Source organism: Sander lucioperca, chromosome 15, assembly GCF_008315115.2.
Source record: "Sander lucioperca isolate FBNREF2018 chromosome 15, SLUC_FBN_1.2, whole genome shotgun sequence".
In the NCBI taxonomy this organism is placed as follows: Eukaryota; Metazoa; Chordata; class Actinopteri; order Perciformes; family Percidae; genus Sander; species Sander lucioperca.
This window is the reverse complement of record NC_050187.1, coordinates 6100683-6108070: the sequence shown is the minus strand read 5'-3', so window position 1 is coordinate 6108070 and position 7388 is coordinate 6100683. Positions and strand designations below refer to the sequence as shown.

General features: G+C 46.2%; 1 pseudogene; it reads right to left on the bottom strand.

Moving 5' to 3' along the window:
* Nucleotides 1–267: 267 nt before the first annotated feature.
* On the bottom strand, nucleotides 268–6639 carry LOC116040269 (annotated as a pseudogene).
* Nucleotides 6640–7388: the final 749 nt, after the last annotated feature.

Sequence of the window (7388 nt, the reverse complement as noted above, 5' to 3'; positions counted from 1 at the left end):
TTGGGATTTGTGACCAGAACTAGTCTACAGAAGGTTCTGCAAAATTCACAGGATAAAGCTCCGGGCAGCAGACGTACGTTGGCTGTGACGCTCATTTTACTCAACTTAAATGTTACGTAAATGGAGAATGAAAGACTCAAACGGTGACCTTTGGAAATGACGCACGTCTGCGTTCGCCTCCTGCATTGTGTCATTATTCTATCTATTCTATCTGACCAATCACACGCACATGCCCAGTGTGTGTAAATGGTCATGTGATCTGTGTTGTCAGACGTGTTAATATGGACTGAGATTAGTTCTGCTACTGGTGCTAAAACTCGTGTGTGGACGGAGATCTTCTTGTCTCAAAAATGCCGCTTAAAAGCAGTGTGGGTGTAGCCTGAGTCCACTTTTCTAGTTCTCACTCTTAGTGTTGTTTTCCAGACTGCTGACATCTTTGTCTTCAACTCTGCAACAACACACAGAGGCCAACATCTTGTCTAGGGCCCCTTTCTTCATGAAGATATACAGAACCAAGTCTGCAAGAGGATTCAGCTCAAGAAACACATAAGACAGGTAGGGGAGAGTATTAAGTAGTGATGGGTCATTTGGGTAACAATCTACTAACATCACAATGATGTGGGGCAGGAAAAGCAGAGTGTAAATTAGCAGCATCAGGACCAAAGTTCCTACAATTCGTCGTTTTTCCTCAGGCAGGATCGAGACGGAGGCAGACAGGGCTTTGAGAGTCGCACAGCAGAAGAATATGAGCAGTGGGAAGGGAAGGAGCTGAAGGATAAGGCTGATGTTTGTTGAGATGTCAACATTATAAGTGTGATAAGTGAAAAGGTAGAGAGCAGGAAGGGTCCAGGCCACGACACAGATCACCACAGTGGACTTGATGGTTCGTCTGCAGCAGTACCACAGTGGGAAGACGATCAGCAAATACCTGAAATACAAGATAAACAACTTCAGATTTCAATAATACAACGGTCAGACACAGAAGGAGCTACACATGCTGGATCAACGTATTCTCATGAACAGGGTTGTATGATACGGTAGGAAAATGTATGCACAACAATTCATATGTTATCGTACGAAATTAGACGGCCGGCTACAGAGCTGACAAAAGGTGACTTTGAGCCGTGTTATGTCAAAGTCTGTTCTACCGTCTAATAGTGTTTCCCTGCTGTTAAAATGCATTTCTCCTTAACTTCTTCCTGGACATGAACTCTGCCCCCCCCACACACTCTTTAAAGCCCTGTGTTTTAGGTATCTTTGTGGGTCTAGGTGGTCAGTTGCCTGCTTCCCACGAAGCTGATCGCGATTACGTGTCAACTAAACTTTTCATCTCACTGAGTTGAACTTGGTTGTACTTTACGGCTTTATTATCGAATTAATATGCGTGTGTGTTCGTGTCGGCCACTGTCTATTTCCTAAGGTTCTGAAAAGCAAACATTTTTTGACTACTTTTTTTTAAAGGGTGTGTGCCCGTGAGCACCCACGGAGGAAAACATAAATCGGCGCATATGCCCCGACCTCCTCCCTACGAGGATCTCCAGGCTCTTATACAGCAGCAGTCAATGTGCTGCTGACAGTCATAAATACCTGGAATACAAACCAGTTACAGAGCTTTACTTTTCAGAGCTATATGTACGAATGGTTCATGAGAACAGCCTGGCTGGATAGACAGATACCTTTCCAGGGCCATGCACACCATGAAGCCAACACTGGTCATCAGACTGTAGACGTAAATATATAAGGTCGTCCAGTATATGATCCCATTCTCAGGGTGTGCCACCTTACAGATCATGCAGCAGAGCTGGATGACATCAGAAATCAGAAGGTTGATGACGTAGATGGGAGCAACGTGATCATTTCGTACCTGCAGGAAAGTAAATCAGAGTAAATCTGAACTCTGCTCAGCAGTTGCAGTCAGTCAGCCAGCTTTTTTTTTGTTTTCTTTACATCTTTTATCAAACTCTTTTGTGCTCTCAGGAACATCAGATATGATAACATATTCTCACTCCCAACTCGTCAAATACTGACACTTGGTCAGGACCCTATGGTGTAATCTGTCAACGTGCAGGGTAAAACCACTTAGGGTCAGGGAAAGATCATGGGGGGGGTTACTAAATAGACGTTTAGGTGACCCACAGGACAAGAAGAGGACATGAAGCTCTGAAACCTGGTTACACAACCCAGATGAAGATCCTTTATAGACACATACAGTAAATCAATAAATCTCATTCCTAATGTTCATACCAGAGAGTAGAGAGAGTAGATGGCAACGAAGGGTCAAAGGAAGGCCGATGCAAATGATGATGTACGTCACCACATCTGTGATGAATACAGCTTTAAGGTACTCATAGTAGTAGTAGCCGAATGTGTGGTTGGTGTAATGATGGGAGCCTGAGAGGATGTTGGTGTGATTATTATAGTCTAATGGTATTGGAGGTGGAATGGTGAGGATGCTGTTGTCCTGTGTAGTGTTGTTAACGTCCATTCTTCAGAGGGTAACCTGTAGGTAAGGAGATCAGGTTATAGAAAGGACATTTGGAATTTAAAAATCTTTGAATAAATCAACAAGGGTACAAGCGGCCGAAATGGGTTTCCTCAGGAGGGTGGCTGGCGTCTCCCTTAGAGATAGGGTGAGAAGCTCAGTCATCCGTGAGGAGCTCGGAGTAGAGCCGCTGCTCCTTCGCGTCGAAAGGAGCCAGTTGAGGTGGTTCGGGCATCTGGTAAGGATGCCCCCTGGGCGCCTCCCTAGGGAGGTGTTCCAGGCACGTCCAGCTGGGAGGAGGCCTCGGGGAAGACCCAGGACTAGGTGGAGGGATTATATCTCCAACCTGGCCTGGGAACGCCTCGGGATCCCCCAGTCGGAGCTGGTTAATGTGGCTCGGGAAAGGGAAGTTTGGGGTCCCCTGCTGGAGCTGCTACCCCCGCGACCCGTTACCGGATAAGCAGATGAAGATGGATGGATGGATGGATGGATGAATAAATCAAAATTTTAGCATGAAAATGTTCCAGGGACCTTTGTTTGAGCAGATTTGTAGTTTCTTTGTATCTTTTGTGTGATAGTTTTGTGTCTCTTTGTAGTTGTCGCTGCAGGAGGGTTACCTTTTGTAACCTAACTACCCCGGTCACGTGAAAGTCAAGTTTAGCGGTCTTTGCTGTTAAATTTAGCCGACAAAAGGTGACTGACCTGCAACGATGACAGCTAAGTTTAGACACCAAAACGACTACCGTTAGTTAAGATTATAAAAAAAGGTGAATCCTACTGGATTCTGTACAACATTGGCCATCAGACATCACTCTGCTCTGGAGTTCCCCCCTCTCATTCCCCCTGCTCCTAGCGGCAGAAAATTACAAACTGGATGTTTAAGACAAATATTTTCTGTATTACAAGTTTTCTGAAATGTTAGCAATAAGGAAATACTCCTAATTTTAGCTAAGAATCATATTATCAGAAGTATCTGGACTTTGAAGAGACATTGCTGTGAATTGGGCCGATTCAAAAGAAAACAACATACTGATTTAGATGATCTGAAAGGTTTTGTACATAAGGAACTAAATTTATGACTTTCTCAAAAAGAATGTTGTTGTATTACAAGTTTTCTGAAATCTTATGTTTAAAGATGCAAAGGAGGCTTTATACAATGCTAACTTTTGATGATTTTAGGAGAAATCTACAGAAACAAACAGACAAAGTGTAGTAACATCAATGTTTTCTTTCCATTAGTCTGAAAAAAGACATCTGATGGAAGATTAATGAATTGTAAAATGATCTTTTTGCTGCAATGTCTCGCCTTAAAAGTGACGAAGAAAAACTGATTAATCTTCTCATTTCACACTAAAACATCATTAACTGACTGTGTTCTGTCTCTGGTTATATAACACGTTATCAACAGTCATATTGTCACAACACAAAGGTATTTACATATCTCAGCTGTCATCATTCCCTGGAAAACAACATCAGCAACAACATGCAAAAGATGAGAGCCTCTCCTCCTCTCTCCATCTCTCTCTCTCCTCTCTCTCCCTCTCCTCTCTCCCTCTCCTCTCTCCCTCTCCTCTCTCCCTCTCTCTCTCTCCTCTCTCTCCCTCCTCTCTCTCCCTCTCCTCTCTCCCTCTCCTCTCTCTCCTCCTCCTCTCTCCCTCTCCTCTCTCTCCTCCTCCTCTCTCCCTCTCCTCTCTCCCTCTCCTCTTCTCTCCCTCCTCTCTCTCCCTCTCCTCTCTCTCTCTCCTCTCTCTCCCTCTCCTCTCTCCCTCTCCTCTTCTCTCCCTCCTCTCTCTCCCTCTCCTCTCTCCCCCTCCCTCTCCTATCTCTCTCTCCTCTCTCCCTCTCCTCCTCTCTCCGTCTCCTCTCTCCCTCTCCACTCTCCCTCTCCTATCTACTCTCACCCTCTCCTCTCTCCCTCTCCTCTCTCCCTCTCCTCTCTCTCTCTCCTCTCTCCCTCTCCTCTCTCCCTCTCCTCTCTCTCTCTCCTCTCTCCCTCTCCCCTCTCTCCCTCTCCTCTCTCTCCCTCTCCTCTCTCCCTCCCCTCCTCTCTCTCTCCCCTCTCTCCCCCTCCTCTCTCCTCCTCTCTCTCCTCCTCTTCTCTCCCTCTCCTCTCTCTCTCCTCTCTCTCCCTCTCCTCTCTCCCTCTCCTCTTCTCTCCCTCCCCTCTCCCCCTCTCCTCTCGCTCTCCTCTCTCTCCGTCGCCGCTCTCCCTCCTCTCCTCTCGCCCTCCTCTCTCTCCCTCGCCTCTCTCCCTCTCCTCCCTCCCCCTCCTCCTCTCTCTCTCCTCTTCTCTCCCTCACCTCTCTCCTCCTCCTCTCTCCCTCTCCTCCTCTCTCTCTCCTCTCTCTCCCTCTCCTCTCTCCTCCTCTCTCTCCTCCTCTTCTCTCCCTCTCCTCTCTCTCTCCTCTCTCTCCCTCTCCTCTCTCCCTCTCCTCTTCTCTCCCTCCTCTCTCTCCCTCTCCTCTCTCTCTCCTCTCTCTCCCTCTCCTCTCTCCCTCTCCTCTTCTCTCCCTCCTCTCTCCCTCTCCTCTCTCTCTCTCCTCTCTCCCTCTCCTCTCTCCCTCTCCTCTTCTCTCCCTCACCTCTCTCCTCCTCCTCTCTCCCTCTCCTCCTCTCTCTCTCCTCTCTCCCTCTCCTCTCTCCCTCTCCTCTCTCTCTCTCCTCTCTCTCCCTCTCCTCCTCTCTCTCTCCTCTCTCTCCCTCTCCTCCTCTCTCTCTCCTCTCTCTCCCTCTCCTCCTCTCTCTCTCCTCCTCTCTCTCTCCTCTCTCTCCCTCTCCTCCTCTCTCTCCTCCTCTTCTCTCCCTCTCCTCTCTCAGCAACAACATCAATAATTATAATAATCATTAGTAAAATGTACTCTAGATATATGGACTCCTATCCTAACATGTCTAAACACTACTTTCTCATTCATTGATATTCTTATATATCATTTTCTTCTTTCATTCTTCCTCTACCAAAGATTTAGTTACTTCATAACACTGTATCTCTTTTTTAATTCTCACAGTGAAACACCCAAATGAAATGTCCAAAGCTGTCTGCTCGTTACAGTTTCCATTTTCATTTCTATGTCTGTTTACAGTTGTTATTAATTGTGCGTCTCTGTGTCATTATGTTCTTTCTTTACCCTCGTGTTGTCATCTGGTCGACCGTGCAACTTTTTGTTTTTCTGGGTCAAAATTTTCAACATTTTTGTCGCTTTCCCCTGATGTTTTGGTCAGTTTTATCCAAGCTCAGTCACACACACACACACACACACACACACACACACACACACACACACACACACACACACACACACACACACACACACACACAGACACACAGACACACACACACACACACACACACACACACACACACACACACACACACACACACACAGAGAGACACACACACAGAGAGACACACACACACACACACACACACACACACACACACACACACACACACACACACACACACACACACACACACACACACACACACACACACACACAGAGAGACACACACACAGAGAGACACACACACACACACACACACACACACACACACACACACACACACACACACACACACACAGAGAGACACACACAGAGAGACACACACACACACACACACACACACACACAGACACACACACACACACACACACACACACACACACACAGACACACACAGACACACACAGACACACACACACACACACACACACACACACACACACACACAGACACACACACACACACACACACACAGACATGGTTGAAAGAAACCAAATAAAAAAAAATATATATATATATTGTTAATTTAAAATACTTTTTGGCATCTTCTATCTTTTGAGCTTTTTTCTTAAACTGCTTTTATTTTTTTTACTCAAGTCACTTATTTATAATTAAAATAAAAAATAAAATATTCTTTCAGCTGCCATCCAAAGCTGTCTGCTCGTTACAGTTTCCATTTTCATTTCTATGTCTGTTTACAGTTCTTTTATTCTTGTTTAATAATCTCTCTTTATAAGAAAATGAGTAATGTTTTAAAGTGTACCTTTTGAAAGCTGTGAGCCGAGCTGAAAGAGTTGTCAGATGTTCTGTCCTCTGCAGTCTCCAGTCAGTATGATGACATGGATGATAATCTACCTCCTGTTTTGGGAGAAGAGGCGTGGTGATGGTGATCTAGCAGAGCAGCAACCTTTGTGCAAATGATGAGAGCCATGGTCATTATGTGTCTTTTTATGGTCATTATGTGTCTCTTTGCATATGTCTTGTATATGTGTACACAGGGGCAGTTTTTGGCACGGGCGACCCGGGCAGCCGCCCGGGGCGGCATTTTATCATGACTCATGGGGGGGCGCCACAAGCACTTGGAAAAAAAAAAAATCCTCTGCTCCGCGAAGCAGTTTTCTATGATCTATCATTTCACTGTGTGGGGAATTGGCAAATCGGCGCCCCCCTTGCAGCTGCAGGCGCCCTGCTTACACCCCCTACTTTCACAATGAAATGGACTAGTCCGTAACGGGGGCGGGGCCCGGCGCCAAAGATAAACACACGGTGACAGGAGAACAGGGAAGTACACAGAGACGGAGCAAGACGAGTCTAAACCTTTCTTTTATGGCAATGGTCTAAACGCAAAAATCAAACAAAGTTACCCAAGCAGCTCAAATAAAAGAAAAAAGCGAAAAGAGATGTTTTCAGCAGTAGCAGGACCTTCATCAGCTCCCGTGGCTGATGGTAGTGGTGGTGGTGTCGGTGTCGGCGAGAGTGTCAGTGGCATGAACAGTGAGGAGGAGACTCAGGAGGAGAGGGACAGAGATGAGGGGGTGAGGGGAGAACCTGCAGTAAACACAACTCCCCTTAAAACCCTTTGGCCCTCGATACAACTGAGCCATAAACTGAGTGGTGGACAAAA